Genomic DNA, 11,291 nt, shown 5'->3' on the forward strand with positions numbered 1-11,291 from the left:
TGACAACACACCAGTATTGTTAATTAAACACTGACAACACACCAGTATTGTTAATTAAACACCTTCTGACAACACACCAGTATTGTTACTTAAACACTGACAACACACCAGTATTGTTAATTAAACACTGACAACACACCAGTATTGTTAATTAAACACCTTCTGACAACACACCAGTATTGTTAATTAAACCCCACTGACAACACACCAGTATTGTTAATTAAACCCCTCTGACAACACACCAGTATTGTTAATTAAACCCCTCTGACAACACACCAGTATTGTTAATTAAACCCCTCTGACAACACACCAGTATTGTTAATTAAATACCTCTGACAACACACCAGTATTGTTAATTAAACCCCACTGACAACACACCAGTATTGTTAATTAAACACTGACAACACACCAGTATAGTTAATTAAACCCCACTGACAACACACCAGTATTGTTAATTAAACCCCTCTGACAACACACCAGTATTATTAATTAAACACTGACAACACACCAGTATTTTTAATTAAATCCCTCTGTCAACACACCAGTGATGATGATGTAATTCGAGTATTCGAAGCGCAGAGATTGACCAAAACACATAATAGTGTGTGTGTGTGCGTTCGTGCGTTAAAAAAAGTTGACTCATCCTACTTGTAGACTAGTTGAACTCCACTCTTTCATGTTGGCCAAACGGTCTATGACTCTCATACTGTACGCTTTAAGTTTTTGCTGTCAAAGGCTAGCAAGCATTTTAGCTTGGTAGTCTAAGTTCCTTGCATGGGCAACAGTGCTAGCTATGTTAACTATGTTAGCTATGTTAACTATGTTAGCTATGTTAACTATGTTAGCTACGTTAGCTACATTAGCTATGTTAGCTATGTTCGCTATGTTAGCTACATTAGCTACGTTAGCTATGTTCGCTTTGTTAGCTACTTTAGCTACATTATCTATGTTAGCTACATTATCTATGTTAGCTATGTTAGCTAGCTGGCTAACGTGAGCCTACTAAGCTACACCTTGGTTACATATTGAACTTCCATCGTCTCAGACCAGAGGCACAACATTTACATTCATGGTTAGATCAGAATCAACGTCGTAATGATTGGCCTGTTCCCGAGAGTTTAGTCAAAACCACAAGTTCAAATCCACATCTCCATCCATGGCTAGCTGTGACTAGCTAGCTACTGATGCACCAGAACAACCCAAAGTTGAGCTCAGCTCAACACTGATTGGCTAATGCTACGATGGCAACATGTCCTACTCTTTTGTTCCAGACGGCATCAGATACATGGGCTACACATACTGAGACAGAGGTTAGTGCACTACTGTGCACTACTTTTGACCAGAGCCCTATGGGTTCCCTATGAGCCCCGGCCCACTATTCCCTAGTTAGTGCACTACTTTTGACCAGAGCCCTATGGGTTCGCTATGAGCCCCGGCCCACTATTCCCTAGTTAGTGCACTACTTTTGACCAGAGCCCAATGGGTTCCCTTGGAGCCCTGGTCAAAAGTAGTGTACTACATAGGGAAATAGGGTACACTATTTTGGAAGCCAATCCAGTTAGATGTAATGGCCTTGTAGAAGTGTCATTGTTGACACGGTAACGCGACGGGATGTCAGTATTGCTTAGCGACCCTTAGAGTCATGTCACCCATCCATAGACCCCGGCTCAATCCTATCCACAAAATCTGTTTCGACAGTTTTCTCTTCTCTTCGCCGCTCAGCACCTTCCAGGGGACATCTCTGATTACCTCACAAATGGCACCCTATACCCTACATAGTGCACTACTTTTAACCAGAAGCCTATGGGATAGTTCACTATAAAGACGATAGGGTGTCATTTGGAACTCTTAAATCTGTCTCTCAGTAAAAACAACTCCAAAAGTCGATGGACCAGCGTCAGAGAGCGTCACCAAGCTGCTGAGGGATAGGTCATGTTGAACAGCGGCTCATGACAGTGGCCACTAGCACTTATTTAACTTTTAAAAAACATATTTTTATTTCAAAGGCAACATGTCTGAATACCACACTCATAAATTATGAAACTAACCAAATTTTAACAACCTTTTTGTAAAATGCAGCAATTACAGTGTATTCAGACCCCTTGACTTTCCCCCCCAAAATATGTATATGACAGCCTTGTTCTAAAATGGATTAAATAAATAAACATCCTCATCCATCTACACACAATACCCCATAATGACATCACAATACCCCATAATGACATCACAATACCCCATAATGACATCACAATACCCCATAATGACATCACAATACCCCATAATGACATCACAATACCCCATAATGACATCACAATACCCCATAATCGAAAAAGCAAAAACAGTTTTTTCTAAAATGTTGTACATTTATTACAAGTTAAAAACAGAAATAGCTTGTTTACATAAATATTCATACCCTTTTCTATGAGACTCGAAGTTGAGCTCAGATGCATCCTGTTTCCATTGATCATCCTTGAGATGTTTCTACAACTTGATTGGAGTCCACCTGTGGTAAATTCTAATGTATGGACATGATTTGGAAAGATACACACCTGTCTATATAAGGTCCCACAGCTGACAGTGCAAGTCAGAGCAAAAACCAAGCTATGAGGTCGAAGGAATTGTCCGTAGAGCCCCGAGACAGGAGGCACAGATCTGGGGATGGGTACCAAAACATTTCTGCAGCATTGAAGGTCCCCAAGGACACGGTGGCCTCCATCATTCTTAAATGGAAGAAGTTTGGTACCACCAAGACTCTTTTTAGAGCCGCCTGACCAAACTGAGCAACCGGGGAAGAAGGACCTTGGTCAGGGATTTTAGTTTAGTTTAGTTTATTAATTCGACCATTTAAAAAAAAAAAAGCACACATAAAACTTGAAAAAGCCATGCATGCACAAGAATAAAATCATCGAGGACAACACACAATAAAGTCTGGGACTTATTTCCATTGTGGTCCTCTTGAGACAAGATGGATAGACAAGATCGAACACAGTATGGCAGTGAAATAATAAAACAAAAACAAAGAAGAAGAACATCTATCTCTCATCAAAAACAGAGAAGAAGAACATCTATCTCATCAAAAACAGAGAAGAAGAACATCTATCTCATCAAAAACAGAGAAGAAGAACATCTATCTCTCATCAAAAACATAGAAGAAGAACATCTATCTCTCATCAAAACAGAGAAGAAGAACATCTATCTCTCATCAAAACAGAGAAGAAGAACATCTCTCTCATCAAAACAGAGAAGAAGAACATCTCTCTCATCAAAAACAGAGAAGAAGAACATCTATCTCATCAAAAACAGAGAAGAAGAACATCTCTCTCATCAAAAACAGAGAAGAAGAACATCTATCTCATCAAAAACATAGAAGAAGAACATCTCTCTCATCAAAACAAAGAAGAAGAACATCTCTCTCATCAAAAACAGAGAAGAAGAACATCTATCTCTCATCAAAAACATAGAAGAAGAACATCTATCTCTCATCAAAACAGAGAAGAAGAACATCTATCTCTCATCAAAACAGAGAAGAAGAACATCTCTCTCATCAAAAACAGAGAAGAAGAACATCTATCTCATCAAAAACAGAGAAGAAGAACATCTATCTCTCATCAAAAACATAGAAGAAGAACATCTATCTCTCATCAAAACAGAGAAGAAGAACATCTATCTCATCAAAAACAGAGAAGAAGAACATCTATCTCTCATCAAAACAGAGAAGAAGAACATCTATCTCATCAAAAACAGAGAAGAAGAACATCTATCTCTCATCAAAAACAGAGAAGAAGAACATCTCTCTCATCAAAAACAGAGAAGAAGAACATCTCTCTCATCAAAAACAGAGAAGAAGAACATCTATCTCATCAAAAACAGAGAAGAAGAACATCTATCTCTCATCAAAAACATAGAAGAAGAACATCTATCTCTCATCAAAACAGAGAAGAAGAACATCTATCTCTCATCAAAACAGAGAAGAAGAACATCTCTCTCATCAAAACAGAGAAGAAGAACATCTCTCTCATCAAAAACAGAGAAGAAGAACATCTATCTCATCAAAAACAGAGAAGAAGAACATCTCTCTCATCAAAAACAGAGAAGAAGAACATCTATCTCATCAAAAACATAGAAGAAGAACATCTCTCTCATCAAAACAGAGAAGAAGAACATCTCTCTCATCAAAAACAGAGAAGAAGAACATCTATCTCTCATCAAAAACATAGAAGAAGAACATCTATCTCTCATCAAAACAGAGAAGAAGAACATCTATCTCTCATCAAAACAGAGAAGAAGAACATCTCTCTCATCAAAAACAGAGAAGAAGAACATCTATCTCATCAAAAACAGAGAAGAAGAACATCTATCTCTCATCAAAAACATAGAAGAAGAACATCTATCTCTCATCAAAACAGAGAAGAAGAACATCTATCTCATCAAAAACAGAGAAGAAGAACATCTATCTCTCATCAAAACAGAGAAGAAGAACATCTATCTCATCAAAAACAGAGAAGAAGAACATCTATCTCTCATCAAAAACAGAGAAGAAGAACATCTCTCTCATCAAAAACAGAGAAGAAGAACATCTCTCTCATCAAAAACAGAGAAGAAGAACATCTCTCTCATCAAAAACAGAGAAGAAGAACATCTATCTCTCATCAAAAACAGAGAAGAAGAACATCTCTCTCATCAAAAACAGAGAAGAAGAACATCTATCTCTCATCAAAAACATAGAAGAAGAACATCTATCTCTCATCAAAACAGAGAAGAAGAACATCTATCTCATCAAAAACAGAGAAGAAGAACATCTATCTCTCATCAAAAACATAGAAGAAGAACATCTATCTCTCATCAAAACAGAGAAGAAGAACATCTATCTCATCAAAAACAGAGAAGAAGAACATCTATCTCTCATCAAAACAGAGAAGAAGAACATCTATCTCATCAAAAACAGAGAAGAAGAACATCTATCTCTCATCAAAAACAGAGAAGAAGAACATCTCTCTCATCAAAAACAGAGAAGAAGAACATCTCTCTCATCAAAAACAGAGAAGAAGAACATCTATCTCTCATCAAAAACAGAGAAGAAGAACATCTATCTCTCATCAAAAACAGAGAAGAAGAACATCTATCTCTCAACAAAAACAGAGAAGAAGAACATCTATCTCTCATCAAAAACAGAGAAGAAGAACATCTCTCTCATCATTCTAGTTACATCATAGGGGTTATTCATATGGGCACAGAAGACATCAAACATATTTTAACTTTATGTTTAAAGCTGTCCAGAGAGGACGTTGTATTTATAGGCAGAGGCAACTCATTCCATTCTGAGGCTCCAGTATACAAGACCGTACCTTTCACAGCATTACTCCTGAACCTGTATAAGCACACATCAGCAACACCTGATCTGGTGCTGTGATTGTGTGCATCCCTAACACGAGGAAAGTAATCACTTAGATATCTAGGGGCAGGACCATAAATGCTCCTGTAAACCAGACCTAGTCTAATCTGGGACAACCTAGCCTCAACAGGCAGCCGGTTTAGTTCCTGAAAGCAGCTCCTGCCTATGTGAGTACGTGGACTCACCTTCAATACTACCCTGATCAGCTTATTCTGGGCTATCTGGAGCTTCCCCTTCATAAGTTTAGATAAGACCCCAAACCAGGAAGTACTAGCATAGTCAAAATAGCATTGAATGAGGACAGTAAGCTAGCACTTTCATGCAGGTGACGAAGAACCCGATGGTTACTCTAACAGAGCTCCAGAGTTCCTCTGTGGAGATGGGAGAACATTCCAGAAGAACAACCATCTCTGTAACACTCCACCAATCAGGCCTTTATGGTAGAGTGGCCAGACGGAAGCGACTCCTCAGTAAAAGGTACATGACAGCCTGCTTGGAGTTTGCCAAAAGGCACCTAAAGGACTCAGACCATGAGAAACAAGAATATCTGGTCTGATGAAACCAAAATTGAACTCTTTGGCCTGAATGCCAAGCGCCACGTCTGGAAGAAACCTGGCACCATCCCTACAGTGAAGCATGGTGGTGGCAGCATCATGCTGTGGGGGACTGGAAGACTAGTCATGATGGAGGAAGCCTGGCACCATCCCTACAGTGAAGCATGGTGGTGGCAGCGTCATGCTGTGGGGGACTGGGAGACTAGTCATGATGGAGGAAACCTGGCACCATCCCTACAGTGAAGCATGGTGGTGGCAGTGTCATGCTGTGGGGGACTGGGAGACTAGTCATGATGGAGGAAACCTGGCACCATCCCTACGGTGAAGCATGGTGGTGGCAACGTCATGCTGTGGGGGACTGGGAGACTAGTCATGATGGAGGAAACCTGGCACCATCCCTATGGTGAAGCATGGTGGTGGCAGCATTATGCTGTGGGGGACTGGGAGACTAGTCATGATGGAGGAAACCTGGCACCAACCCTACAGTGAAGCATGGTGGTGGCAGCGTCATGCTGTGGGGGACTGGGAGACTAGGCATGATGGAGGAAACCTGGCACCATCCCTACGGTGAAGCATGGTGGTGGCAGCATCATGCTGTGGGGGACTGGGAGACTAGTCATGATGGAGGAAACCTGGCACCATCGCTACGGTGAAGCATGGTTGTGGCAGCGTCATGCTGTGGGGGACTGGGAGACTCCAAGCACACAGCCAAGACAATGCAGGAGTGACTTCGCCCCAGCAAGAGCCCGGACTTGAAAATAGCTTTGCAGAGACGCTCCCCATCCAACCTGACAGAGCTTGAGAGGATCTGCAGAGAAGAATGGGAGAAACTCCCCAAATACAGGTGTGCCAAGTTTGTAGCGTCATACCCAACAAGACTCAAGGCTGTAATCGTTGCCAAAGTACTGAGAAAAGAGTCTGAATATTTATGTGAATGTAATTTTTCAGTTTTAAAGAAATTATGCATTTGCAAAAAAATTCTAACAATCTGTTTTTGCTTTATAATTATGTGGTATTGTGTGTAAATTGATGAGGGGGGAGGAAATGAATTAATCAATTTTAGAAGAAGGCTGTAACGTAACAAAAGCTAGATTATTAAGTCAAGGGGTCTGAATACTTTCTGAATGAACTGTATGTATATAAGAATGAATAAGAATATATAACAATGTATAAGAATGTAGAATATATATAAGAATATAGAATATTATATAGAATATAAGAATATAAGAATGTAGAATATATATAAGAATATAGAATATTATATAGAATATAAGAATATAAGAATATATATATAATAATTATATACATATATATAAGAATGTATAAGAATGTAGAATATATATAAGAATATAGAATATAAAATAGAATATAAGAATATAAGAATATATATATAAGAATTATATATATATATAGGAATGTAGAATATAATATAGAATATAAGAATTATATATATATATATATATAGGAATGTATAATATAAGAATGTAGTTTTAGCGTTCAGTCTAACCCCTCCACACACTGTAGTGTATATCTTCCCAGAACGGCAGTTAGGGCAGTTAAAATTCTATTTGAATTGATTCTTTCAGCATTCCAGCGTTACCATGGTATGTTGCCTCTAGCAACACACACCTTAACACCTGTAGCGTCAGTTGGCTAAACTTCACTCTCATCTTGTCACATCTGATGTTCCCTCCTCTCCTCCATCTCTTCATCACCTTCCTCCTCCCTCCTCTTCAAGATCACATCATTAGATTTGCCTGGTTTGGTGACATGTAATGTCTGATGGGTGATGGATGTTTTATATACAGACAGAAAATGAACCTCCCCTCCCCCTCCGACCTCATCCCTCTCTACACCCTACCATCATGTTCTATCAGAGAGGAAAGGTAACCTCCGAGCCGATGACAAACTTTGACAAATGGCTTGTCTACAAACCCCCTTGGGAAAGAGGGAACAGACAAGCACCTTCACGCCCCCCCCCCCCCCCCCCCCCCCCCCCCTCGTGTTTTGGGCTGCGCTGCGTCTGCCGTTAAGTGATATAGGAGCCGAGTTCGAGGAGACAGTGGACGTCGATGTCGTGCCCCCTCCGTTTCCTCAGATTGGGATGGGTCACCATTCATCACGGTCAGACACCAAGCACAGCCCATCGCCTCCTCCTCCAACCAGATCGTTTCTTTCTTCACTCAAAGGTCACTCTTCCATTACTTTAGCCATCCCTCCATCCCTCTATCAATCCCTCTATCCCTCCATCCCTCTATCCCTCCATCCCTCCATCCCTCCATCCCTCTATCAATCCCTCCATCCCTCCATCCCTCTATCCCTCTATCCCTCTATCCCTCCATCCCTCTATCCCTCTATCCCTCCATCTCTCTATCCCTCTATCCCTCCATCCCTCTATCCCTCCATCCCTCTATCCCTCCATTCCTCCATCCCTCTATCCCTCTATCCCTCCATCTCTCTATCCCTCTATCCCTCTATCCCTCCATCTCTCTATCCCTCCATCCCTCCATCCCTCTATCCCTCCATCCCTCCATCCCTCCATCCCTCTATCCCTCTATCCCTCTATCCCTCCATCCCTCTATCCCTCTCCCTCTATCCCTCCATCCCTCTATCCCTCTATCCCTCCATCCCTCCATCCCTCCATCACTGTATCTCTCCATTCACCGCAGTACAGGGCGTTTACACACTGCAACTGGACACCTGCTAGTATTCTAGTACGCATTCCAAATGGCCCGTAAAATCCATCCTTCTGGCCTTTGGTCTGATGAGTCCCTGGTCAAAAGTAGTGCTATTTGGGATCACACATAATCTGAGGTCATAGTCCACTACTACCACCCCTCTCTTCTCTCTCTACCTCCACTACTACCTACTACCACCCCTCTCTTCTCTCTCTACCTCCACTACTACCTACTACCACCCCTCTCTTCTCTCTCTACCTCCACTACTTCCACCCCTCTCTTCTCTCTCTACCTCCACTACTACCTACTACCACCCCTCTCTTCTCTCTCTACCTCCACTACTACCACCCCTCTCTTCTCTCTCTACCTCCACTACTACCACCCCTCTCTTCTCTCTCTACCTCCACTACTACCACCCCTCTCTTCTCTCTCTACCTCCACTACTACCTACTACCACCCCTCTCTTCTCTCTCTACCTCCACTACTACCTACTACCACCCCTCTCTTCTCTCTCTACCTCCACTACTACCACCCCTCTCTTCTCTCTCTACCTCCACTACTACCTACTACCACCCCTCTCTTCTCTCTCTACCTCCACTATGTACATATAACAATGTACATATTGGCAAAGCTTACTTTGGATATTGACAATATGAAAATAATAAGAACATTGTCAACGGGACAACAGTAACAACAACAACCAAGGGTCAAAATAACCATACATTGAACAATAACAATAAGAAAACAGTAGAGGACATGTTGATGTTGATTGGTCATGTTGATGTCAATCATGTTGATTGGTCTGTCACACATTGTCCTTCATTTTATGGCAGGCAGCAATGTAGTGCGCTGCCAACCCACAGCTCTCTGCGTTCTCCACCAACAGGACGGGTAACCTACTCTCATCAGAGAGGTCTTTGAAACCTTGAATAAGGGTTTCAAATTTGGGGAAATTACACTCTCTAATTGTTTTATATTTTTGACATTTTGTCAGGAAATGCAGCTCTGTCTCAGGTTCTGCTGTTGAGCAGTGGTTTCTCTCACTTTCTCTTGTCATGACACTCACTTTCCCTCCCTCCCTCCCTCCCTCCCTCCCTCCCTCCCTCCCTCCCTCCCTGTCTGTCTGTCTGTCTGTCTGTCTGTCTCTCTCTCTCTCTCTCTCTCTCTGTCTCTCTCTATCTCCCTCTGTCTCTCTCTCTGTCTCTCTCTCTCTCTCTCTCTCTCTGTCTCTCTCTCTCTCCCTCTGTCTCTCTCTTGCTCTCTCCCTCTCAGGGGCTAAGTCAATCAATATCCTCCGGGCTGTCTCTTCTCACCAACCTGAATCTCTGTTTAATGTAGTCACCTGACGTTCACCTCTCCATCACCGTGTGACACCGCTGACCTTCACTGGTCGCCATTTTCATTAGTTTGACAAAGCTGCAGTGTCTTAGCAGACTTCGTTGACATGCGAGCAGAGGAAGCGCCACAATGATAGAAAGAGAGAGAATGAGTCTCATGGCAGACTTCGTTGACATGCAGGAAGAGCAAGAGCCACGGTGTGAGAGAGGAAGAACCTGAATCTCAAATGGCCCCCTATCCCTTACATAACCCATAGTGCTCTGGTCTATAGGACCCATAGTGCTCTGGTCTATATAACCCATAGTGCTCTGGTCTATAGGACCCATAGTGCTCTGGTCTATTGGGTCCGTAGTGCTCTGGTCTATATAACCCATAGTGCTCTGGTCTATAGGGTCCGAAGTGCTCTGGTCTATATAACCCATAGTGCTCAGGTCTATATAACCCATAGTGCATTGGTCTATATAACCCATAGTGCTCTGGTCTATATAACCCATAGTGCTCTTGTCTATATAACCCATAGTGCTCTGGTCTATATAACCCATAGTGCTCTGGTCTATAGGGCCCATAATGCTCTGGTCTATATAACCCATAGTGCTCTGGTCTATATAACCTATAGTGCTTTGGTCTATATAACCCATAGTGCTCTGGTCTATAGGGCCCATAATGCTCTGGTCTATATAACCCATAGTGCTCTGGTCTATATAACCCATAGTGCTCAGGTCTATATAACCCATAGTGCTCTGGTCTATATAACCCATAGTGCTCAGGTCTATATAACCCATAGTGCTCTGGTCTATATAACCCATAGTGCTCTGGTCTATATAACCCATAGTGAGCTGGTCTATATAACCCATAGTGCTCTGGTCTATATAACTCATAGTGCTCTGGTCTATATTACCCATAGTGCTCTGGTCTATAGGACCCATAGTGATCTGGTCTACATAACCCATAGTGCTCTGGTCTATATAACCCATAGTGCTCTGGTCTATATAACCCATTGTGCTCTGGTCTTTAGGACCCATAGTGCTCTGGTCTATATAACCCATTGTGCTCTGGTCTTTAGGGCCCATAGTGCTCTGGTCTATATAACCCATAGTGCTCTGGTCTATATAACCCATAGTGCTCTGGTCTTTATAACCCATAGTGATCTGGTCTACACAACCCATAGTGCTCTGGTCTATATAACCCATAGTGCTCTGGTCTATATAACCCATAGTGCTCTGGTCTATATAACCCATAGTGCTCTGTTCTATATAACCCATAGTGCTCTGTTCTATAGGGCCCATAGTGCTCTGGTTTATATATCCCTTAGTGCTCTGGTCTATATAA

The sequence above is a fragment of the Oncorhynchus clarkii genome, chromosome 7 (assembly GCF_045791955.1).
Source record: "Oncorhynchus clarkii lewisi isolate Uvic-CL-2024 chromosome 7, UVic_Ocla_1.0, whole genome shotgun sequence".
Taxonomy (NCBI): domain Eukaryota; kingdom Metazoa; phylum Chordata; class Actinopteri; order Salmoniformes; family Salmonidae; genus Oncorhynchus; species Oncorhynchus clarkii.